Genomic DNA, 26888 nt, shown 5'->3' with positions numbered 1-26888 from the left:
GGGCAGTATCCCCCCAACCCTAAACCACCCAAGACTAGCTAATACTATTGTGGTCTTGTTTGGTAAGGAAAGGGGAGGAAGTCATTTTATTGTTTGAATTTAGTCTTGTAAACGTTTGAGGATTCAGCAGTGCTCCTTTATGTATTCATGAAATCCCAGTACACAGTATCTAAATGCAGGCAGATTAACCGAGTTTGAGTGCAGTATAGTGCTTCCATTTTGTTTACAGTATGGAGGTGGTTTGATCATGGTAAGCATGGTCTTGTTAGTCTTTCTGGGACAGATGCTGAGGAGCCACGGCACGGGGAAGGCAACTGTTCAGGCGTTTTGTTGGCTGAATTACCAGTGGCGACTCCCTGCCCTCCCCACTCCGGAGGAGAATGTTTGAAACAGTGGCTGACCGAGGCGGGAGAGGTCAGCAATGATCTTCCCTACAAGCGTCCCGGCCCTGGAGTCCCGTAGTACTCGGTGGAGGGCTGTTGGCAGCCGATGACCCTTTCTGTCAACAGTACAGTGTGTTGCGGTTTACTCCTGCAGCTGGCAGACACTGACCAGACAGCGTTGGAGTAGGTGACGATGGACTCGATTCCTGCTTGAAGCTGTGTCCAGGTGGACTGGCAAGTGGTGTGTGGGCCGGTGTGCCTTCTTGGTGATCACCGTGCTGTTGCCCTCCCAGCTGATATTGTGGTTGATGACAGTTCCCAGGAATGTGAGCGATTACGACCAGCTAACAGTGTAGCCCCTCAATCTCGTGGGATGAAAGGTGAGAGGTGTTTACTGAAGCAACAATCCAAGTTATGTTCCAGATTGTTGGTTTTTCTCTATCAGACATATCCTATTAGGCTATATGACATCATGTTTTTGTTTGGCCTGGTCACAGCTGTACAGTAGGCTCAGCTGCCATTAAACTCTAGTAAATCAGTCCTCAGTGAAAAGTTGATCCCAGTCTAAACCATCAATAATCTCTTAAGCCCCGTTTGGCTCAGTGGCACTTTCCCATGTTTTTTTCCCCTTATCCAGAGTCCTCCCTAATGTGTCCTTGCTAGCCCGTTTGTGTCTGGGGAATACACATCCTTCTACTTTCGTCCAATATCCATCCCCCCTTACACAGATTGCATAGTGGTTAATGTATCTGATCAGTAACCAAAAAGTTGCCTCATCAAATCTCTAAGATGGCAACTTCTTTTGCCAGATTAAATCTCTACGACGGCGAGGTTAAAAATCTGTCTTTTTTTTCCTGAGGAGAAACAAAGTTAACCTTAACTGGTGTCCAATGTGGCATCCCTCCAAACCTCATACTTTTTTATTTGGCAGCAAAACCACCACTATTCCTCCATCTCTTCTTCTGTCAGTCTATCCCTACAGTAGCAAATCTGCAGTACGGTCCCTGTGTCCATTCTTCCTTCCATCCATCTGATCCTCTTCCTAACCTACCATTGGCACTGTAGCAGGCGCACTGTAGCAGGCGCACTGTAGCAGGCGCACTGTAGCATGCGCACTGTAGCAGGCGCACTGTAGCAGGCGCACTGTAGCAGGCGCACTGTAGCAGGCGCACCCTTCCCTTGGCCTGCCAGTGATGATGATGATGATGATGAACAGCTTGCTGCAGGGAGCGATTTAGATATGGCTTGTTTTGCGGAACAGTGATTGGCGTCTATTTATGGATTGTTTTGGCTGCAGTTTGGAGCGTTGTGTTGGTGTGGGTTGTAATGGGTTTGTGTGTATGTGTTGGTGTGAAGGTGTAAGACCAAGGCCAGGATTACTGCGAACCTATTGATTCGGCAGTGTGATACAGTTAACAAGCAAACCCTGAGAGAGTGACACTGCTCTAAAATTCAAATTCGGATTGCTTAATTGACATCAAATACAATTTTGGATATTGCCAAAGCAGTGGTGTGCTACAGCATTTCAGTACGGTACAATACTTTCGTCTCTCTGTCTTTCTCCCCCTCTCTCTCTATCCAACCCCTTCATCTTTCTCCATCTTTTCCCCCTAGCTTTCTCCCCCTTTATCTCTCTCTCAGATAGCATCTAAATGGATAATAGAGAAAGGGAAAGAGAGAAAATCAACATTTACTCAGGCCTTTGAAGACAAGAATGCACCAGAGTCACTGTCAGCGATGAGAAATTAATCCATTCAATTCCAGGCGAATGAAGCAATTTGTCTCAATTCTCTCAAGCCCAGTGCCATTGCTAACCCTTGCTGTCATCTCCCTAGATTGAATTCTTCACCAGTTGACGAGGAAAACGTACCATTTTTTCCTCCTAGAGGAATAGAGTAAACTAGTAAAAAACACAAATACCAAGAATAAAATGCAAGGCTAGCCTATTATTCATTAGGTATTTGTCATTTGATGTCTGTGGTCAGATGTTCCCTACTTCAATAATTAAATAGTGAAGCTGCAAATTTAATATACTGTATTTGCACTTTAGACATTTAGCTGACGCCCTTATCTAGAGCGACTTAGAGTGGTGATTGCATAGATTTCCGAGCTGGTCCCTGTGGTAAGTGCCGTTCTCTGCCCACTGAGCTGCACCAGAACATTTAAGAAGAAAAGCAGTCACCATTTACCGTTACGTTAAGTCATTTATGTCGCTAGCTGGACAGACAGTATTCTCTATGTGCTTTCATCAGACAGGGTAACAGTCCTTCTGATCTGTACCACAATTTACACTCTTCTACTGTTTCCAGATGTTTTGACTCGTTATGCAGATATGGAAAATTATCTGAATTACTCAGTAATTAACACTCGTCTTCAGTAAATTGCTTAGTGAATTCATTGTATAATTTATCAAGGCGTTCTGTACTGGAATATTATTGCACTGTGGTTTTCCAATTTTAAGTAATCCAAGCAAAATCAAAGCTTCTACAATAAGGAATGCTGATCACTCTAGATACATGTACATTACACTTCTTATTTGGTAAACATGTTGCCCTTGGTTTTGAAAGTTAAAAGCCCCCTCAGTTAGATCACCATCAGTTAGAGGTGAAACAAATGCAGAGAGTGGACAAACATGTAAAACAGGTCTGGAACGAAACTTGGTAGAAGGTACAAGTGAAAGAATGAAACACAACGATCAAATAAGACATGTTAGCACTGGTTAGCCTGTAGGATGTTTCTCCTGTCTGTCTATCTACCTGTCTACCTGTTTGGCAGTCTATCGGTATTTCTACCTGTCTCCCTTTCTTTCTCTCTCTTTCATTTTCTTTCTCCCAACCCTCTGTCTTCCCTCAGCCACTTCTGCTGACCACTGTAATCGTTATAATCAATTGTCTGATTAATATATTGATCTATTTACGTGGCAACTGTGCCCCGAATGAGGATTTATGGATTCTAGCTGGAACTGCTAACCCTCCCTACGAACCCAAGATCCCACTCTGCATTTGGATTCTGAGATTGAGTTATGAGACAGGACTAAAGTAAAGCAGCTTTGTGAAGCCTACTGCACTCCCAGTACATTATGGAATCCTCTAAAAATAGATGTCTGGAGTATTATTCTAGTAGGCCTGGGTTGGTTTGTAATAAGGCATAATGGAGTCCATCATGTAGCTTTATGCTCTATGAAGAAGGCAAAGGCGGTTCTCACAACCATTATTCTATTGGTTATGTCGTGCTTTATTTTACATATAATTCAATTTTTTTTTAGACAGTGTGTTTGAAAATACCACAGAAATAAATACTAGAGAAATATATCTTTCTGATTTGGCCTGATAATGATGACCTATAGAGATGACCTATAAGGTTCACAGCTTTCAAGGACCTTCTGTGGAGGACCTGGTGTCCCATCACAGATGTCCCTAGGGTTCAAATGATGACCCCCAACCTAGTATGAGGTAATATAACCGTAAGCATATTGACAAGGATAGGATATTTATCGTGTTGTTTTCACATCTGTCATCTGATGGTACATAAGAATAAATGGAGAAAAAGGGGTTTCCGTTTTAAGAAAATAAATGGTGCTGTTGTTGCAAGGAATGCATGATTCAACATATTAACCTAAATATAATAGGCTTTCTCAAACTCAATATCCTTGCCATTATACTCAGAATGTGCGGTGAAGGTTGGATTGTGATCCTTCTCCACTGATAGAATTTGGGCATGAGAAACTTAACACAACATATAAGTGCTGACTAACTCTAAACAAAGGACAATTGATAGGATGTGATGCCAGTTTCTGATGGGCCCCACACATCCTATCCACACATCCTATCCATACATCCTATCCATACATCCTGTCCATACATCCTGTCCACACATCCTATCCATACATCCTATCCACACATCCTATCCACACATCCTGTCCACACATCCAGTCCACACATCCTGTCCACACATCCTGTCCACACATCCTGTCCACACATCCAATCCATACATCCTGTCCTCACATCCTGTCCTCACATCCTGTCCATACATCCTGTCCACACATCCTATCCACACATTCTATCCATACATCCTGTCCACACATCCTGTCCACACATCCTGTCCACACATCCTGTCCACACATCCTGTCCACACATTCTGTCCACACATTCTGTCCACACATCCTGTCCACACATCCTGTCCACACATCCTGTCCACACATTCTATCCATACATCCTGTCCACACATCCTGTCCACACATCCTATCCATACATCCTGTCCACACATCCTGTCCACACATCCTGTCCACACATCTATCCATACATCCTGTCCACACATCAATCCATACATCCTGTCCACACATCCTGCTTGGAGTTGCCCATGTGACTGTCCTAGGCTCTATGGATAGGCCCATAGACCATAGGTTGGAACATACCATACAAGGGTATTTTGTAGGATAAAACTTTCTTATTGGAGGATAATGGAATGTGTAATGGTTGGTTATGACCACTGACTACCTCCTGTGTGTCCTGGCATAAAAGACTGTGTTAACTTTATAATTATTGGAGAACATGTAAGAACTATGGAAGATAGTTTAAACAAATCAATACAGTATACTATATACAAAGCCAACCAGTAAGGCCACTATTTAAAATGCGAGCTAATATTTTGTTTTTATTCAGATTCCACAGATTCAGTAAGAGTGAGAAAGTGAATTCTGTATTTGAAGCATTCATATAGTTTTTCTGGATTATTTTTTTATTCAACATTTATTCGTTTTCTGGAAGAGTTGCTTGATATTAAAAGGTATTATTACAATAATAATAATAATAATAATTTCCAGGCTGGTTGCATTGGTTTCTGCCTTCTTTTGCGTGATGTCAACTGGAAAGCCGTCTATTGAAGTCTGTACACGACTTGGGGGTCTGAGGTGATGGTATGGACGCCTTGGAAATCATATATATCATAGCAGTGTGTGTGTGTTCCTGCACGTGCACATATGTGTATGTGTGTCCTGGTCCGGCTACTGAAACAGCTGTGCTGTCTCAAGGCCAGGCAGTAATTTACGCTGGTTGATGGAGGTGTGTGAACCCTGAGGCAGCGTTTACACCGCCTCACTGGAACTGACCCATCACAAGACGCGCTCACTGTCGTTTGCAGAGAGCGAAATTAACAAGGGTAGGGTCAGTTATTCATGGGACCTGGAGACCGGCTGTGTGTCCAGGGTTCGTGGTGTGTGCGCCATTTCCCCTGTGTGTGTGTGTGTGGGCTGATGTGTGGAGCTTTATCTTCGAAGATGCGCGTGGTGCTCATACATTTACTTTACAAATGCCCGCCTCTTGCACAAAGCAGACAGACTGATTATTCACTAGTCAGCATTACAGTTAATATTACTGCGGAAATGAATGTAGAGTAAAACATTAGCCTGCTGGAGAACAGGGAGAAAGAGGAGCTAGTGAGAGAGAGAGAGATCCCATCTGTTATGTACTTAGGGACAGCTAGCGGGAGAGAGAGGGAAGAAAACGTGAGAGAAGGATGGATTGAGGGAGTCCAGGAAGAAAAGGGAGAGATACATGGCGTCTCTTTATCCCAACCATACAGAGGACGCGAATGAGCCATCACCTCGTCCCGAGTTATCTCTGCCAGCGTGACAGGGAGAAGGACATGGAGACCGAGATAAGCCCAATCTAAGTGATGTAGACTGGTGTAAGACATTACTTCTAAGCTGGAGAGGCAGACAGGGAGACGAGAAGTAGTGAAGAGAGAAGGTGAGAAACTGAAAGTGAGGGTGGGCGTTAGAGAGGAAGAGACAGATAGAGACAAGGGAAGAATAGAGGGGGGGAATGGAGGTAGTGAAAGAAAAAAAAAAGTGACAGACAGCGAGAGAGAGAGAGGTGATTTTGCTCTGACAGGGAGAAGTTGCCTCCATTGTGCAACAGATCAATCAGGCTGTCAGATACACCTGCATTATGCAATGGGGCCGCCTGTCCTCCTCCACGTGCCTGGCAAGAGTAAGACAGGAGGACTGCCAACACAGGACCGTCAGCTGGCAGAGCAGGCCAGCATGCAGGTGTCTGCCGCAGTATACCGCTCTCTGTAATGCTGTTGGGTGGGTGGGATGTTCACGTGTTGTGTGCAAGACAGAGTATACATGTACAACATGTCTGTGGGAGTGGTATGTAGATATACAAATACATGCATTTTTACTTGGGAAAGTGTGTGTCTGCGTGTGTCTGCGTGTGTCTGCGTGTGTGTGTGGGCGGGCGGTTGTGGGTGTCTGTTTCATGTTAACGATGATACCCAATCACACACACAATCCATCTCTGTGACACAGTACCTCAAATACAAGTTCGACTTGAGCAGCGGAGACTCTGCAAGGCTAATGAATGGATGCACACGTGTACACAAACAGACAGACACATACTGTAGGTTGAGTTGAATGTATTAATGGGTCTCTGAAGCAGCACAGAGGACCTCGATACAAATGGACTGATTAACTGTGAAAATTTTATCATCCAGGCTGGAAGATGAGCAATTGCAAATGGCGATTTAAAGTAGGTTCTCTAAGAGTTGTATTGGCATCTTCAAACACTATCGATCAGTGTAACAAGGTAACAGAAGAGGCTATGAAAACCAATTTATCTTTGAAAGCAGTTAATAATACAAATTCAAAACAGCGCAAGTGTCAGTTCCTTTTATATCTCGTGATTCTGTTTCTTTTACAAATGTAGCTTAATACAAATGTCTTCTGCATTTTAGTACATAATTGTGTGAAACATTCAATAGGGTATATGTGCTATTTAACAGATAAAAAAATAATTATCAAAGCAATTTGCAGTAATGATTGCATGCATTTTGGCGGCAGTTTACTTAGTAGTTATGACATCTGACCAGAACATCTGAAGAACGGTGAGATAGAATCCTAGTACTTCTTTCCTTAACCAAAACAGTTACCGTAATGCTCCCCAGGCATCCTCTCCACACCTCTCCAATTTGGGGGTTTAAATCTCAAGTCAAAATTCAACCTAGTATTCAATTGAGGACTTGGGGAATCTAATCATTTGGGTGACCCTGGCAGGAATTGAACCTGAAGTCCTTAGTGTAAACAGGAGCTTGGCTCTTCTGACAGAGTCACAAAACCAGGTAGCCTTGAACTCAGATGTGGTTTAAGGTGCTATGAAACTCCTAGGGGGCTGTAGCTGCTTTTCTGACTGACATTTTCATATCTTGTCTACTCCGCTATGCGTGTATGGTGCTGATGTGTGTGTTTATGTTAAAGCCATGTCTGGGCCTGTTTGATGGATCTGAGCCCGCTGATCATGCGGTTTGACCAACGCTATGTGATGCATTTTTCTGTGACATTCGGGAACAGTCTCCTTGTGTCGTGACCTTCAGTTCAATCACCCTGGACCTCTTGGTCAATAGCAGAAATAAATCAGATGGACGGACACACACACACACACACACACTCACACACACACAACATAAAATCACACATACAGACAAGTACTGCTTGTTTGCAATATAGCCAGATCAGACCAGGGAATACAGATGGATAGCAATCATACTCCGATCTTTGATAGGGAAATTCTGATAAAGAAAAGGCTTCCATTTGAAAGGTTTAATAGACCGTAGCAGTATGCATACAGGATACGACTATGACAGGCAGCCTCAGCTGTGAGTCACATAATCTGCTATTCTCTGATCAGGGAAATACTAAGAACCTTCTCTTTTCACTCAGTCCTCCTGAAGTTTGCAGACTTGAATGGAACAATTAATCAGATTGGTTATCTAGGCTCCTCCCAGGAATGGAACAGTTAATCAGATTGGTTATCTAGGCTCCTCCCAGGAATGGAACAGTTAATCAGATTGGTTATCTAGGCTCCTCCCAGGAATGGAACAGTTAATCAGATTGGTTATCTAGGCTCCTCCCAGGTCAAAGTGTGCCCTGAACCGCCCTTGGTCATTATACTAGGTGTTAGATAGAACCATGCTGTGTTATATAGGGAGTGACCATCAATTATAGCACTTTTTCGGGTTACCCCTGATATTACCAGGATGACCATAAGATGACTTTCATCAGGACCAGTGGCCCTGTTTACTGGTTCCGTACGAGCTACATCAGCATGTACATAAAGGCCCAGTGTGTGCCCGGAACGGAGTGACGTCAGACTGACAATTACCTAGGTTACTAGAAGAAAAATCTAAAACTATAAGAATGCAGTTGCTTGATAAACAATGGACGTGTGTTAGAGAACATTCTTGCTGGAGGCTGTTTTTACTGGCGTCTGTACTTTTGTAATACCTTTTTTTTTTCTGTCTTCTTTGTTATCTTAATTGTCAGAAATTGACTCATCCGTATTGCGTACACTCGTAATTGTTTTTATTGGTTTTGTTCTTCTAATGAAACCTTGGTCCGTAGGCCAACTGGCACCGTCCTGTGGGACTCCCAGCTGGTCTGGTTGCAGTGCAGCCCAAGATGAATCCCTTGGAGCCCTGTCGTCCTTCATAACCTTTACACTAGTCATTACCGTAATACACAACATGGTCACCAGCAATGACTGAAGCTGGTTTTGAAAATAGCTTTTTAATTGGTTGCCGTAGTTGTCACTGAATGTAAACGCAGAGTGCTGTAATGGTTCGATGCGCTTGGCTGTAATTGGTTGTAAAGGGCAGTCCGGTATATCACGTGGCACTAAAACGCACTTGTTAAGTTGTTAAACAGATTAATGAGTTCAGTTTGAGATCGACTCAGAAACTGGGCGCTGTCATGGGCTGCGGTGCAAGCATTGAGATTAGTTAGATGTACTAATGAGGCTGCTGATGTGCAAATGTTGGCTTCAAGCTTTCATTGTTTGGTAGTTACAGGACCAAAATAGCGGAGTTGAGCATCTCGCTTGAACTCTCTTCGTTGTTGCTGAAATGTACCCACTTCGTTCTTTATGCAGCAACCCTTAAAGGTTATATTTCAAATATTCAGCTTGTTCCCTATCAGTCAGTGTCATCGGTTTTGTTAAATTAATTTAAATTACAAGGGAGGAGATAGACCTTAAGAGCTTGAATGAAAACATTACCTTGCCTCGCCATACTTTACCACTGATTATCAAATGGGCAGCTATACCACCTGCAAGAATTCTGGGCCTCATAGACAACTATTACAAAAGACTGCCTGCTGTCATTGATGCTAAAGGGGGCAATACACAGTATTATGAACTGAGGGTATGCGAATTTTGAACAGGGGTCAGTTCATTTTTTTCTTTGTTGCCATGTTTTGTTTTATAATTGTGCCGTTCTGTTATGACCTACAGTTGAATGTGAATCCCATAAGACATAAAATCATGTTTTGCCTGCTCACTAAAATTTTCTTTAGAAATGGTACATACAGGTGCTGGTCATAAAATTAGAATATCATCAAAAAGTTGATTTATTTCAGTAATTCCATTCAAAAAGTGAAACTTTTACATTCATTTTTACATTCATTCCACACAGACCGGTTATATTTCAAGTGTTTATTTCTTTTAATTTTGATGATTATAACTGACAACTAATGAAAACCCCAAATTCAGTACCTCAGAAAATTTGAATATTGTGAAAAGGTTCAATATTGAAGACACCTGGTGCCACACTGTAATCCGCTAATTAACCCAAAACACCTGCAAACGCCTTTAAATAGTCTCTCAGTCTAGTTCTGCAGGCAACACAATCATGGGGAAGACTGCTGACTTGACAGCTGTCCAAAAGACGACCATTGACACCTTGCACAAGGAGGGCAAGACACAAAAGGTCATTGCTAAAGAGGCTGGTTGTTCACAGAGCTCTGTGTCCAAGCACATTAATCGAGAGGCGAAGGGAAGGAAAAGATGTGGTAGAAAAAAGTATACAAGCAATAGGGATAACTGCACCCTGGAGAGGATTGTGAAACAAAACCCATTCAAAAATGTGGGGGAGATTCACAAAGCGTGGACTGCAGCTGGAGTCAGTGACTCAAGAACCACCACGCTCAAATATATGCAAGACATGGGTTTCAGCTGTCGCATTCCTTGTGTCAAGCCTGGGCTAAAGACAAAAAGGACTGGACTGCTGCTGAGTTATGTTCTCTGATGAAAGTAAATTTTGCATTTCCTTTGGAAATCAAGGTCCCAGAGTCTGGAGGAAGAGAGGAGAGACAGAATCAACGTTGCTTGAAGTCCAGTGTAAAGTTTCCACAGTCAGTGATGGTTTGGGGTGCCATGTCATCTGCTGGTGTTGGTCCACTGTGTTTTCTGAGGTCCAAGGTCAACGCAGCCGTCTACCAGGAAGTTTTAGAGCACTTCATGCTTCCTGCTGCTGACCAACTTTATGGAGATGCAGATTTCATTTTCCAACAGGACTTGGCACCTGCACACAGTGCCAAAGCTACCAGTACGTGGTTTAAGGACCATGGTATCCCTGTTCTTAATTGGCCAGCAAACTCGCCTGACCTTAACTCAATAGAAAATCTATGGGGTATTGTGAAGAGGAAGATACGATATGCCGAAGATGCAGAAGAGCTGAAGGCCACTATCAGAGCAACCTGGGTTCTCATAACACCTGAGCAGTGCCACAGACTGATCGACTCCATGCCATGCCGCATTGCTGCAGTAATTCGGGCAAAAGGAGCCCCAACTAAGTATTGAGTGCTGTACATACTCATACTTTTCATGTTCATACTTTTCAGTTGGCCTACATTTCTAAAAATCCTTAGTAATATTCACATTTTCAGAGATACTGAATTTGGGATTTTCATTAGTTGTCAGTTATAATCATCACAATTAAATGAATTAAACATTTGAAATATCAGTCTCTGTGTAATAAATGAATATAATATACAAGTTTAACTTTTTTAATGGAATTACTGATACAATTTACTTTTTGATGATATTCTAATTTTATGACCAGCACCTGTATATTACCAATTCTCCAAGGGTATGCAAACTTTTGAGCACAACTGTACCACTACTAAGAGCTGTTCTCTGTCACAGCTCTTAGCCTTGGGATATTAACAATACATCACAACCCCCAGATGCCTTGTTGCTCTTATGTACTAGGGACCAACAGAGTTAGGGAAGTAAGAAGTTATGGGATGTCATAATGGTATAGACTCTTAAAAATGTGTCACTTAGAATCCTGATGCTTTTTGCCTGATAACCATGGTATATGAGAACAACATATACCACAACAAACAGTTTCAGGATATGAGCTTGCCCTTTGACTATTTCCATCAGTATATACCGTGGTTAAAGAGTTTTATCATTTGGGAATAATAAAGTTTTTTTTCTTTTGTACTCTGGGAGTGTACTTCTGACTGAAATATCTGTTAAGGGCAGAGGGGTCTAGGACTCAGATATAATATTCCAGTCGTGTACTCGGGGAGACAGAAAGTGTCCCGGCATGCTAATACAAGTCCTAATTCCTTACGAGCTAACTGCATAATACATGTCCGTAGATAGTGCAGGAAGGTAATTTACACTAAGGTTTAACTAACATAAACCCCTTGACATTGAGGGAAGCTCCTTCTGCCTTTCTCTGAATTATATTAATGCTTTAAAATATATGTTTTGTTTTGTTCACACTGATGCATATTGATGCTAACGTATGAACTTTTTATTCAGTTGAAATGTAACCAGTTACTTGCCTATTCCAGGGGATAAAATGATGATATCAACCAGGTGGTATAATCATGTCTACTGATTCTGTTACCACATCTTAGGGCTGTATCCAGAAACAGCTTCATGTTGGCCATGTACCACGCCTCTTTGTGCTTCATTGCTTGATTGTAACCTGCCACCTCTAAAAAAACAATAATTGCAGTACTGTATTTGATTCAACCTTTATTTAATGCAGAATGGCTATTTAAGAAGGCTATCTCTTTCCAGGAAGACAGTTTAATAAATTTCATACAAAAAACATGACCGCAACTATAAGGCGACCAAAGACCCTATGATATCTCAACCCTCTCTCCCTGTCCTTCTCCAAAATGGAAATGTGGATTTTGCCACTGCTGTCATAACATGTTAAGAGTTCCAACACACTCTGACCTTCGTCTCCACACACACACACACACACACACACACACACACACACACACACACTTCTCTGTCCGTGGTCTCTGGAGTGACCTTGCCTTCATCAGTCTATTGGCGTCCTCTCACAGTTGCAACTCCTGCACGTGATTTAGAGCAGGGTCGATATGGACAGTGTGATATATGGTTACTGTTGGAGTAATTGCTCTTGCAGTACATAGATATACAGATAGTTGTCAGTATAACTAGAAGTGGACTGGGGAAACCTGGAAGCCTAGTTCTTCTCTAGGTTTCTTCTTAGGGTCCTTCCTTCTAGGAAGTTTGTGTTAGAACCGTTAATTTGTCATGCTTTATTTAAAAAAAATATATGTTCTCCACTCATTACTTGCATTAACTGCACCTGTTTGAACTTGTTACCTGTATAAAAGACACCTGTCCACACACTCAAACAAACAGGCTCCAACCTCTCCACAATGGTCAAGACCAGAGAGCTGTGTAAGGACATCAGGAATACAATTGTAGACCTGCACAAGGCTGGGATGGGCTACAGGACAACAGGCAAGCAGCTTGGTGAGAAGGCAACAACTGTTGGCGCAATTATTAGAAAATGAAAGAAGTTCAAGACGACGGTCAATCTCCCTCAGTCTGGGGCTCCATGCAAGATCTCACCTCGTGGGGCATCAATGATCATGAGGAAGGTGAGGGATCAGCCCAGAACTACACAGCAGGACCTGGTCAATGACCTGAAGAGAGCTGGGACCACAGTCTCAAAGGAAACCATAAGTAACACACTACGCCATCATGAATTAAAACCCCTGCTCAAGCCAGCGCATGTCCAGGCCCATCTGAAGTTTGCCAATGAGCATCTGGATGATCCAGAGGAGGAATGGGAGAAGGTCATGTGGTCAGATGAGACAAAAATAGAGCTTTTTGGTCTAAACTCCACTCGCTGTGTTTGGAGGAAGAAGAAGGATGAGGACAACCCCAAGAACACCATCCCAATCGTGAAGCATGGATGGGGCTATGTATTGCGAAATCTTGGCCCACAACCTCCTTCCCTCAGTAAGAGCATTGAAGATGGGTCGTCGCTGGGTCTTCCAGCATGACAACGACCCGAAACACACAGCCAGGGCAACTAAGGAATGGCTCCGTAAGAAGCATCTCAAGGTCCTGGAGTGGCCCAGCCAGTCTCCAGACCTGAACCCAATAGAAAATCTTTGGAGGGAGCTGAAAGTCCGTATTGCCCAGCGACAGCCCCGAAACCTGAAGATCTGGAGAAGGTCTGTATGGAGGAGTGGGCCAAAATCCCTGCTGCAGTGTGTGCAAACCTGGTCAAGAACTACAGGAAACGTATGATCTCTGTAATTGCAAACAAAGGTTTCTGTACCAAATATTAAGTTCTGCTTTTCTGATGTATGAAATACTTATGTCATGCAATAAAATGCAAATTAATTAATTAAAAATCATACAATGTGATTCTCTGGATTTTTGTTTTAGATTCCGTCACTCACAGTTGAAGATTACCTATGATAAGAATACAGACTTCTACATGCTTTGTTTGTAGGAAAACCTGCAAAATTGGCAGTGTATCAGATACTTGTTCTCCCCACTGTAAAATTTACTTAAAAAATATCTTTAATTTGATGTGAGGGGGGGGAGTGGGACCAGGCCAGTCCAAAGAAACCTATTCAGGGTTATTTGTCTGTCTTTAAAAACACATTCTGTGGATCTCAAAGGTATTCACTCCCTTTGGACTTTTGTACTTTTATTGTGTTACAACATGAAATCAAAACGGATTTAATCTGGAGTTTTTGCCGCTGATCAACACAAAATGTCAGTAATGTCAAAGTGAAAAATAAAATAAAATCGTTCAAGGTTTATTTATAAAATAATTGACTGCGTAAGTACTCACCCCTTCAGTCAATATTTGACAAAGGCACCTCTGTCTGCAAGGACAGTCATTGATCTAGTTGAATAAGTCTTTACCAGCTTTGCACATCTGGACATCCTTGCAAAAAATATTTTTCAAGTTGGATTGGGACCTTTAGTGATAAGCAATTTTTAACTCTTTCCACATTTCTTATTTGGACTGAGGTCTGGGCTGTGACCTCTCTATTATTAGTGTGGGTTTGGCTCTGTTTGTGGTTATTGTCGTCTTCGCAGATTCATCTTTTTTTGTGTGAATTGTTTGTGTTGGTCAGTGGCAAAATCCTTCCAGCTAAATCCATTATGATTTTTTGTTGTAAAACAAAAACATGTGGATGATTCCATGTGGGGGGAATACTTTTGAGAGCCCCTGTATGCATTTCACTGTAGCCAGTGTAGTTTTGAGTGTAACAGTAAGCCTCTCAGTGACTACAAGTGGGTTACTGATTTCATCAGACCCAGACAGCATTATTATTATTATTATTATTAATTCAACTGTTATTTAACCAGGTAAGTCAATTCAGAACCAGTTGTCTTGTTCTGTAATGACCTGCCCAAAATTGGTATTCAATTACAAGACCAAATAGTACACAGAAATGTACATAGAACATGTAACGGGGAGAGACCCAGGGAACGGACACAGAGGGTGCAGGGGAAGAGGGGAGGGAGGAAGCAAAAGCAAAGGAGAAACCCCTTTCCAGGGAAGGCAGCGTCAACCCTGGAGCAACCTGGTGAGGGTTTGGGAGGAGGTTCATGACCCCTGCCCCTTCCTGGCCATCTTCCTCCACCTCCGTGTTTCAGCATTCTCTGGTTCATCGTTTGCAATAGCCTCCTGGGAGTCCTCCATTACCTCACCAGACGACGTCCCCATTGGAGACAGGTGTGTTGGGGCGGGGCTGGCCCAGCTGGTCCCTTCCAGAATCTTCTGGATTCTACCAGCTACTTCTGTTTGGGGCGTTGGTGCAACGTTGATTTGTGGGGTGTGGGCACATTCTAATTACAAATACACACTATTTGTAATAATAAACAAATAAATCTTCAATTTAATTTAAAGCGGCGACACTCGTATAAAGATACTGTAGGTTTGGGGAATTCAGCAGGTCCAACAACCAGATGGCAGCTTTTGTAGTATATTTTTGATGGAGTGTTCGTGTCTTTGGTGGCAACAAACTGAGATGAGTGTCAACCTGAAGGTAGTATAGGCTTTACGAGTAACCAGATTTATATATGTTACTATCGGAATAGCAGATGTTAAGGAGTGCGTTAATGTAGAGCGGGCATTTACCTAAAATGGACTTGAAGGGTGTACATTTTCTTTATGGTATTTTCTGCTCTTGTATTGGCAGTACAGTAGGTTTTGTGATGTGACATAGAGGGAAACTGATCCACGTAATGGTGATATTTGACTGCTCTTCTCACAGACAACACACACCTTTACATGTTTTCACAACTGTATATGTGTGTGTTCAAGCTAGACCCTCCATTAATCTCTTTCTTTGATGGCATCACTATAGATCTGTGCCACTGTGAGGTGTTTGAGAGTTGTGTGAGTGAATAGATTTATCATCATTTAAATGTTTTTACCATAGTAATCAATACCGGATTTTGTCATAATAGGTTTTTAGTCTTGTATTAACGGTTCTGTTTAATAGTACACGGTACGATTACGGTAAAGAAGGCCTTTTAAAATAGAAACCTGCAAACTGCCTTCCAATAATGATTCAATTTCTAAAACTCAGTGCTGGCCCCTGACCCTTCCATGTGATTAAATGCTTCAGCCTTATTGTGGAAACGAATCAAAAGCCAAACTTAAGGCCTGCTTTACTTTCATTAGCAAGCTGCATGTGAAGTGAAGACAAAACCATTATTGACCTCCATGCTATTCATTTAGTGTCTGAATGCAAGCGTGCATGAGTGTGTGTGTTTGTTTGTTGTGGGGGGGGGGGGGCTGCATGCCTCTATGCAGTGCTAGATTACGTTGAGCAGGTCGGGAATAGAGCGGCTAAACACACAGGGCTTAGTGCTCCTGTTATCCCAATACTCTCTCTCTATAAATTATGTAACAATAATGCCCGAATAAATCTCCACAACATGATTCAGGCTTTTTGTGCCATCAGAAGGTTGTTGTGGCCATTCTCCGCTCTGCTTCTGTAGTAGAAGTTAAAGGCGAGGACAGCGACTGAGAGGACTGACGGAGAATAGTCAACTCTTACCAGGCTGTCAGAAGCCAAGCTGTATTAGCTGACAGTAGGAGAGGCTCCAGTGTTGCCGTAGTGATAGGACTAGGGTTGAAGATGAAGTACAAGAAATTCATCACAATCATGCAGGCGGCCATCGGAGTGGCCCCGCTCAACAAACGGGAGCTGATGCCCCCGCCACGCAAACTTTGGAAACCGGCAGAGTAAGTGGTGTGTGTGTGGGTGTGTGTGTGTGTGTGCAGGATACATCTAGTATCTCTGTATGTTGAGGGAAAGAGAGGGGGAAATGTCTACACTAGAATCAAATGCATTTTTCCATTGTATTGATGTTGAATGTTTCTTGGATAACCATTGAAATTCTGTGTTCATATTTTATGAGAACTTTTTTGTGTTATGGGTTATTTAGATTGAGGAATTAGAGGACTAGTGTTGATAGATCATTTTATTCAGAAACAACATACACTTCATAATTAATTATTAAGATGTAAATAAGATGTAAATAAAACCAAAGGGATATGTATCACTTCAATTAGAAACATGTTTTAATAAAGTCCCTTTAATTTATTTTCCATACAGAATTGTGATATATTTGCTTCACCCACATGCGAACATGCACTTCTAACTGAGATCTAAATAGGGACATCAAAATGTGACAGTGACACGTACTCATATTTTTATCAATCCAGAACCTCAAAATGAACTGTAACGCTAACCTGGTCCAGAAAAATCTAATCATAACCATTAACATCTCTAATTCCTAATTCTAATTTTTACACTAAATCTAACCCTAACTTTTACACTAAATCCCCATTATTCACTTTTTCTGCTTTATCCACCTCAAGATTAAATCCATCACCCTAACCACAAAAATCTGAACAGAACGTGACTATCCATAAGCCAGCTACATCTTGTCAGCATCTGAACTCAGTCATTTTAAACACCTACTCTGAATAACGCATACACGTCTCTCTCTGGTCGACCTCTGGACTATGTGGAATAATGGAATAATTTTGTGATAACTGCAATCAACTACCTGGTCATCTCTGAATCACAGAAAACAAATAGTGCAATTTGGTCAATTCTTTTTACAGCTGTTTTGACAGGCAAGCTTTCCTCATCAGGGTGTCAAACACTGCAGGTCACATATCCATATGGGATGTCTTAAGACACACAGGTGTTTCTGATCATTCCTGTGATTGCCACTGTTTTATTGGTCAATTTGGTTGTTACACCAAATAAAATAATGTGCTACGGAAACACACTGGCGTTTGGAGAGAGATACTGTAACATCCGCCATAAGAGTGGGAAGCCTGAACTCTGTGAAGAGATTTGTGCTGGTCATGACCGGTTAACTTACCGCCACCTCCCTCTGTGGGACTACCTTGAATGCCCACACATACTCGCCATATCTGCGCCCACCAAAAGCTGCTGTACGTGTGTGTGTAATGTGTGTGTGTGTGTGTGTGTGTGTCCGCGGGCATGTTTACATGACTATATTTCTGACATGTTAGCAGACATTTAAATAAGTGGGCTAACAGATGATTCTCCACATGCACACAGACACGCTGAGGCACGCTGAGACAAACTGAGACACGCTGAGCCTCGCTGAGACACACTGAGACAAACTGAGACAAACTGAGACACGCTGAGCCTCGCTGAGACACACTGAGAAACACGGAAACTGAGACACGCTGAGACACGCTGAGGCTGAGCCTCGCTGAGACACACTGAGACACGCTGACTACCTTCCCTTTAGTGTTTGTATTATTTCCAGACGTGTGTGTGTGTGTGTGTGTGTGTGTGTGTGTGTGGGAGGGGGGTTTGGAGGGAGGGGGGTTTGGAGGGAGGGGCCTGGGATGTTCATTCTTGGACTGCACCTGTTGTCTTTGTTAGCGCCCACCAAGGGTGACACGCACGCTCGGAGAGTGAGAGGTCCTGCAGTAGCCTCACAAGCAGCTTCTCCTCCTTTCTCTCTCTCCACCTCCTCCTCTCTCCCTCCTCCTCTCTCCCTCTTCCTCTCTCCCTCTTCCTCTCTCGCAGTCTGCTTGGCACGCCGCTCTGTGAGCAACTCTGTGGGAGCCCACACCTTGCCTTTCTCTCTCTCTGTGTCTCTCTCTCTCTCTTAATCTCCCTGCCTCTGTCTTTTTTCTCTCTCTCCTCCTCTCCGCTGTGCGGTATCGTGCGTGGTTCCTGTGCGGTCCCGTCAGACAGTGTCACCATGCGTCTGGGAATCACCTCCATCATTTCGGATATACTCAGCACCTCCGGTAATATCTGCCTCTGCTGGGCGGACGGCAAGGTAGAACCTGACTCCTTTCTTACTGTGTTTTTGACTCTGGTCTGTTTGGGGCAATGTGAACTCCTGCTCCGTCTCTCCAGCTCTCTCTGACTCTTTCGTTGTATGACTCTGACTTTGACTTGCCTCTCTCTCTGTTTTCATCGGGGGACATCAGGGTGGACCTGGCTTTGACTTTTTCCATCACTTGCTGTGGCTCTTTTTACATCCAGACTTGGCTCTGTCTAACCCAGCATTTGGAGAGCACCTACGCTGAGGAAAAAGGCTATTAAGTGGTTGGTTGTAGTGCAGGCTGTTGGACTGTACTGTTGGGCCGTAATTGTTCTGATATTGCGTCTGCGTTCATGGGTGTGCGCGTGCGTGCGTGTGTGCGCGTGCGTGTGTGTGCGCGTGCGTGTGTGCGGGTGTGTGTGCGCGTGTGTGTGTGCGCGTGTGTGTGTGCGCGTGTGTGTGTGCGCGTGTGTGTGTGCGCGTGTGTGTGTGCGCGTGTGTGTGTGCGTGTGTGTGTGTGTGCGTGTGTGTGTGTGTGCGTGCGCGTGTGTGCGTGCGCGTGCGCGCGTGTGTGTGTGTGCGCGTGTGTGTGTGCGCGCGTGTGTGTGCGCGCGTGTGTGTGAGAGTGTGAGTGTGAGTGTGTGTGCGTGAGTGTGAGTGTGAGTGTGTGTGCGTGCGAGTGTGTGTATGCGCGCGTGTGCGAGTGTGTGGAGAGGGAGGGGTTAAAGGAGATATAGGGTGTGTTGGTTTCCTTTAAAGATGTATGAGACGGAAACACTTTATTTACATATGTAGACTATCTCTCTTTCTCTCTCCTTTCTTCTCTCTCTCTCCTTTCTTCCCTCTTTCTCTCTCCTTTCTTCTCTCTCTCCTTTCTTCTCTCTTTCTCTCAAGAAAGGCGTTATTTTGAAGGGCACACTTGGGAGCTGGAGGGAGAGAATGTGGCCTTTACTACAGGGACGAGGACTTAATATTTCACTGCTTCTGACACCATGCTCCTTGAGATTTTGCTCAAATAGTTTGTGAACCGTGTGTGTGTGTGTGTGTTCAGGCGTTTGCTGGATTCTTGCATGTGTGTGTTTGTGTATGCGTATAACCTGCATGTTTGCAGTGTAAGTCTGTGTGTGTGTCTTTGTGTGTGTGTGTGTCTTTGTGTGTGTGTGTGTCTGTTTGTGTGTGTGTGTGTGTGTGTGTGTGTGTGTGTCTGTTTGTGTGTGTGTGTGTATCTGTTTGTGTGTGTGTGTGTGTGTGTGTGTGTATGCCTGTGATTGATAGATGTGTCGGGGGATTGAAGCGGTATTAGATTCAGTGTTGGGCGTCGGCAGGAGTGCAGATCAGAGTGGAGCAGAGCTGCTGATGATTTGTTAGAGGCTTCACCTCCTCGCTCACCGTCAATTTCTCTGTCCTAAAACCTGACTAGTGCCATTAAGCACTACATCACTGTTAACAAGACACCGCGCCATAAGAGATCTATCATACTCTGCCTTAAGTTATTCCATTTTCAAAAAGATAATTGTAACTTCTAATTTGTTAAAGTTAATTGTAACTTCTATATTGTATAAACAGTAGATTGTAAATATTGTTTACCCTGAAGTTGTTATACTGAAAGCTTTTTTAAGTAATGGCTTGTTATATCAAGTTACTATAATGTCATCCCTTATAAATTGTAGCCTGATCTCTGTGATGTTGTAGTATTTACCATGTCCCAAGATCATCTGCTGCACATTTATACTTTATGCTTTAGCTACTTAGGCTGAGGTTCACCAGAGCTGAGAAGTTACGTTTTATAGTCGTGGATACCAGTGTAAAGTTGATCTGATTAGGTCTACTATAATATCATACCTTAACATGCTTTCACAATTCAGCTTACAAAAAAAATTCAAATACACTTTTCTTACCAGTTATGCTTGACTTTACACCGCTAATACTAGCTTAGCGGATAGCTACGTAATTTTTATTATTCATGGACAGAGAGGAGTTTTATTGCTGAAATGTGTTGAAATGTGTTTTTGTGGATTTTGTGGCTGTCCCACGTAGCCACCATTAAAAATTAATGCAATTAAACTGCGGTGGAATCAGATATTGAAAAAATAAACCTAACCATAATTGCCTTGCTATTTTCAGTTGCAAAGGTGTGAGCTGTTCATTCACGGTTCATGGTAGAACCCCTCCCATTAGGGTGTAGCTGCTTGAAGGGAATGTCAGAAGGGGAGTTGTGTGAATGGTCTGCTTCTGTCAGTTGGTGACAGGGATTTGGGCCTGATGCATTTTTTTTGGGACATGGTCTGAATAGAGAACGAGGTTACTGCCAGTTAAGGGAAAGAGGCTGTAAAGCAAGGAGAGGCAGGGAGAGACGTGTGTGTGGAGGGAATTAAGGAGAGAGAGAGAACTGGGGAGTGAGAGGAGGGGAGGAAAGAGGAAGAGGAGGAGTGGGAGAGGTGGGGAGGAAAGAGCGAGAGAAAAGGTGAGGAGTGAGTGAGTAAGTGTCGGGCATATTTCTTTTTGTAATCAGCCTGTCCTGTCGGGGTTATGAGAGCACTTCCCCAGATGAATGTTCTTGTATTGATTGGGCTATTTGGACGTGTAGATCTACTGCCGGAGGGAGGGGGCAGGGGGTTATCGTGGGGAATTGGACAGATCCACTACTCACAGACTGTTTACTCACTACTGACACACACAAACACATTCACACACACACACGTTTTGATCGACTATCTTTGTATGTACTACACGTTTTTCCATGGTTGGCTTTAACCCCAACATTAATCATAAACTTAACCTTCACTCATAACCCTAACCCCAACATCAAATGTAGCCTTTACTCTAAACCTAACCCCAACATCAAATGTAGCCTTTACTCTAAACCTAACCCCAACATCAAATGTAGCCTTTACTCTAAACCTAACCCCAACATCAAATGTAGCCTTTACTCTAAACCTAACCCCAACATCAAATGTAGCCTTTACTCTAAACCTAACCCCAACATCAAATGTAGCCTTTACTCTAACCCTAACCCCAACAACAAATGTAGCCTTTACTCTAAACCTAACCCCAACATCAAATGTAGCCTTTACTCTAAACCTAACCCCAACATCAAATGTAGCCTTTACTCTAAACCTAACCCCAACATCAAATGTAGCCTTTACTCTAAACCTAACCCCTATATATTTTTCCTTGTAGGGATCGGCTATATGTACCCTCAAGGTCAAACATTTTGAGTTTAACTATCTTCACGGGCATCTTTGGTTCCTTCAAATATTGTTGTAGTTATACACTGAAACACACAGAAACACAAACACACATACTTGCAGTGACACACACACACACACACACACACACACACACACACAGCCTCAGGCATACATTATAAGACCTTAGAGGAATAGAGGATAACACAACTGACACACAGATTAGTTACACATCAAACCTCTTACCAGATAATAGTGGCCATGCGGTATTTAAAACACTTCTACCACTAAAGCATACAGGACCTTGCACTACTGACTTAGTGTTAAACACTTTGGTTTAACACAAATGAAACAAACTAACGGTCTCCCTGCTTACATTGCTTCAGTGGAGATTTTCACACCATTCAAATAAATGTTTGAATGCTGTGAAATATTTATTTCAGCTCCGGAAAAAAATAAGAGACCATTGCACCTTCTTCTATCCTTTCCAAAAAAGTTGAAAAGGAAAGTTTTGAGTGAGGAACAGAAGTGTTCAATTTGCAGTGGTCTCTTAATTTTCTCCGGAGCTGTATGTAGCTGTATATGTGTATATACACTCACCTAAAGGATTATTAGGAACACCTGTTCAATTTCTCATTAATGCAATTATCTAATCAACCAATCACATGGCAGTTGCATTTAGGGGTGTGGTCCTGGTCAAGACAATCTCCTGAACTCCAAACTGAATATCAGAATGGGAAAGAAAGGTGATTTAAGCAATTTTGAGCGTGGCATGGTTGTTGGTGCCAGACGGGCCGGTCTGAGTATTTCACAATCTGCTCAGTTACTGGGATTTTCACGCACAACCATTTCTAGGGTTTACAAAGAATGGTGTGAAAAGGGAAAAACATGCGGCAGTCCTGTGGGCGAAAATGCCTTGTTGATGCTAGAGGTCAGAGGAGAATGGGCCGACTGATTCAAGCTGATAGAAGAGCAACTTTGACTGAATTAACCACTCGTTACAACCGGGGTATTCAGCAAAGCATTTGTGAAGCCACAACACGCACAACCTTGAGGCGGATGGGCTACAACAGCAGAAAACCCCACTGGGTACCACTCATCTCCACTACAAATAGGGAAAAGAGGCTACAATTTGCATGAGCTCACCAAAATTGGACAGTTGAAGACTAGAAGAATGTTGCCTGGTCTGATGAGTCTCGATTTCTGTTGAGACATTCACATGGTAGAGTCAGAATTTGGCGTAAACAGAATGAGAACATGGATCCATCATGCCTTGTTACCACTGTGCAGGCTGGTGGTGGTGTAATGGCGTGGGGGATGTTTTCTTGGCACACTTTAGGCCCCTTAGTGCCAATTGGGCATCGTTTAAATGCCACGGCCTACCTGACCATTGTTTCTGACCATGTCCATCCCTTTATGACCACCATGTACCCATCTTCTGATGGCTACTTCCAGCAGGATAATGCACCATGTCACAAAGCTCTAATAATTTCAAATTGGTTTCTTGAACATGACAATGAGTTCACTGTACTGAATTGGCCACCACAGTCACCAGATCTCAACCCAATATAGCATCTTTGGGATGTGGTGGAACGGGAGCTTCGTGCCCTGGATGTGCATCCCACAAATCTCCATCAACTGCAAGATGCTATCCTATCAATATGGGCCAACATTTCTAAAGAATGCTTTCAGCACCTTGTTGAATCAATGCCACGTAGACTTAAGGCAGTTCTGGAGGCGAAAGGGGGTCAAACACTGTATTAGTATGGTGTTCCTAATAATACTTTAGGTGACTGTATATATTTTTTTATATATAAAAAGCTATTTAAGTTCAGAAAGGACACAAAGTAACATGTTTTACATGATTTTTCTCTTTACTGCCAGTTCTCTAACTTGAAAACCTGACTGCTTTTTGAGAATACAATAAAAATTAGAATAAAATACTGTGGTGGTATGATGTCCCTCTAAGCCTGTGAGTCAGTGTCAGTGTGCACTGCAAGGGACCAGAAGATCTAATTTAGAGGAGACTGATGGGGCAGTTCCCCAGAAGGCACGGAGCCATGTCACACTTGATCGATCTGAAGTGATCTTACCAGGGGAGACGGGCCCGGTGCCAAACACAATGCTAACATTGATTAGACCAAGCGCTGGTTAAATCTATAATCCTCATCTGTGTCCTGGTGAAAAGCTGACAGATAGGCCCAAAGAAATGTAACATCTCTCAACTTAAAATGTAGAGCTGCGGACACAAGGGTTGATTATCCGAGTTGTTATCCTATGGCAATAATATTACATAAATGCAAAGCTACGCTAATTTTGTCATTCCTCTGATCAGCTTTTGCTTGGTTTCGTTTAATGGATTAATGGAGGTATAGAGGAAGCTTTCCAGGGAGCACAGGTCGACGCAGGCAGCCTGAGCCTTGGTACGCGTTCCAACCTCTCTCTGACATGTATTCTATACATTCTCATCTCATTTCTCATTCGCACTCTTTTAACGTTGTCTCTCGCTCCCAATTTCTGCCTACCTCGATATCCCTTTCTCGCTGTCTCGCTCGTTCACTCTGATTCAGAGACTTTGGTGGAAGGGGCAGAGGTTTGTGCGTGACAGAGACATTGATGACAGGTTTACGACCGTTTTATAACGTGAGGTTATTTTACGGCCAGCATACGTGTGTGTGTGTGTGTGTGTGTATATAATATAATGGTTCATGCTACAGTGGGGATATGAGGGGCATATTCGGCACAGGGATGTTATGTGGGTTGGGCTGAGAGAATGGGTTTGTGGTAGAGAGATTTGTGTTTGCGTGCCATCCCTTTAGGGGTCTCTCGGTCTGTCACGTTGGTCGGGCGATCTCTGAAACGGGTCAATCTCATGGATTAGCTGTCTCCCCTTCTTACCGTCTGCCTAGCCTGCTCACCGGGGCCAGTGTCAGGGAGTGGGTGTCTCCTCTCCTTCCACGTTCTCTGTCTCTCTCTCTCCCCTCCGCCACGTCGTCCTCACACTACAGATACGACACGCACACCTACGCCACCGCTGGACACTTGTACAATCATCTGGGTTGCAGACATGGTTATGTAATCTTGCCCATTTCTCTGTGTGTGTGTGTGTGTGTGCCATACCTGGATTTTAATTGGCTCCTTTATTAGAGCAAATGCTTCTGGGTAGAAGATTGTTCATTGTTCAAGGTTGTTCATTACTAGTTATTTAACTGCCCCTTTGAAGTAATGGAGGGTTTAATAATTTGCGGTCTTGGTTGCTGATGCCGGGTTGTCAACTTCTTCAACTAGAAGCCTAAATCAACCCTTTACCCATTTGACATATACCTCTGACAGAGACATACAAACCCCACTAGACCTGTCAGCAGACATTCACAGCCCAGCGAATCAAATTCAGGGAAACGCACAGGCTTGTACCTAGCTCTGATCCTATGGAACTGTCTTCCATTCATCTCCAGTTTCTCAAGCAAACACACACATACAACCCTCCAGACACCTGTTTATTACCACTCTTTTGTTGGAACCTTTGTATACTGTTTCTGTTGATCTGTAGGTTTGTTATGTTGTTTAAGGCGAAATGTTGAAGTCCCATTGCTGCCATTACTTAATATTTTAATTATTAATGTTTCTAATAAATCACGTTGATTTAATTTAATGAAAGACTGCAGCGTTAAACACTTAAATTTTTAACCATTATTTTCTCTGAGACTCCTTTGGTTCTTGCTTAGTCTGTTGTTATTGGGACACTTTTTACGGTCAGGTGTTAACTGATCTCACTCAATAAGCTGGAGGCAAGGCAGAATAATATAAGTCTTGTTCAGTGGAAAATGACATGCCCATTTGTTCAGTTCAAAGACCCAAAGAAGCCAGTGATTCGTTTGAATTAATCGGAACTGTTTCAGGTTTGGGACGGTTTACACGGCTAAAAGTGCAGGATCAGCCTTTGAGTAGTATTGTATTGTAATGTTAGCTATTTCCGTATACATTTGTTTGATAAACCAAAAGCTGAAAGATAAATAGCTTTATTTAGCTTGAAAAATAAATGTTGTCGTATTTTGTTCATCTGAAAGATTAGTTCCAACTTACAAGTTAGGGTTAGATATCAACAAACCCAACCACCTGTACCAGTGGGCACATAGGTTCTGGTGGTCAAAGCTTATGATTGCTAAATAACTATTTCTAGAACATAAATAATACAGCCAACGGTTGTATTGCTACTGGTAGTTGTATTGCATGGCGCTAATGCAACAGCTACAGAATCCAACATACTTCATCTATGGCACTGACCAGCTGGCAATGGGCAAATATTTACCTAAATATCTATATAACAGACACGAGATATTACACATTTCACAGTTGGATATTCATAGTGCTGTAGCAAATGATTAATTATACAGCAAGCTCGAATCATTAATAAAATAACATTTTAGTTTTGAGCAAAACAAGTATAAGGGTTTTTTCAAAATTGTAAAGATTTTTTTTTGTAGTCGTTGCTAAGGTAAACTACGGTTGTCATTGCCGGCACAAATCTGTCTTCCTCTATTGGATGGTTTTGAACCTATCCCAGGTAAACTTTGGTTAGAATTTGATCACTTTTATGATGTCGCAAGGTGGGCAAAAAGTTCCATCCCATCTGAACAGGCAAAAATTCCAGGTATATTCTTTAAAACAACTCTTACGCAAAAAGGGAATTTTCATAATTTTCTTAATGTCAGTGTTATTTCAACCTTATAGTGTGGAAGTATTATAAACAAAACTGATAAGGTACATTTTTGACTGCACTGGGCCTCACACTTTTCATTGTTGTGTCAGAACCCCAGGGAGAATAGCTGTTGCCATGGCAAATACTAATTCAGATTCTGATCAAATTAAATAGCGACAATTCTTTG

At 42.7% G+C, this 26888-nt stretch overlaps 1 protein-coding gene across 2 annotated transcripts in view; it reads left to right on the top strand.

Moving 5' to 3' along the window:
• Positions 1-26888, top strand: part of LOC105014079 (tight junction protein ZO-2) — a 125460-nt gene that overhangs the window by 1370 nt on the left and 97202 nt on the right. The gene's annotated exons all lie outside the window — the stretch shown is intronic.

This window comes from Esox lucius, chromosome 13 (assembly GCF_011004845.1).
Source record: "Esox lucius isolate fEsoLuc1 chromosome 13, fEsoLuc1.pri, whole genome shotgun sequence".
In the NCBI taxonomy this organism is placed as follows: Eukaryota; Metazoa; Chordata; class Actinopteri; order Esociformes; family Esocidae; genus Esox; species Esox lucius.
The sequence above is the reverse complement of the archived record's forward strand: the minus strand, read 5'-3'. Positions and strand labels throughout refer to the sequence as shown.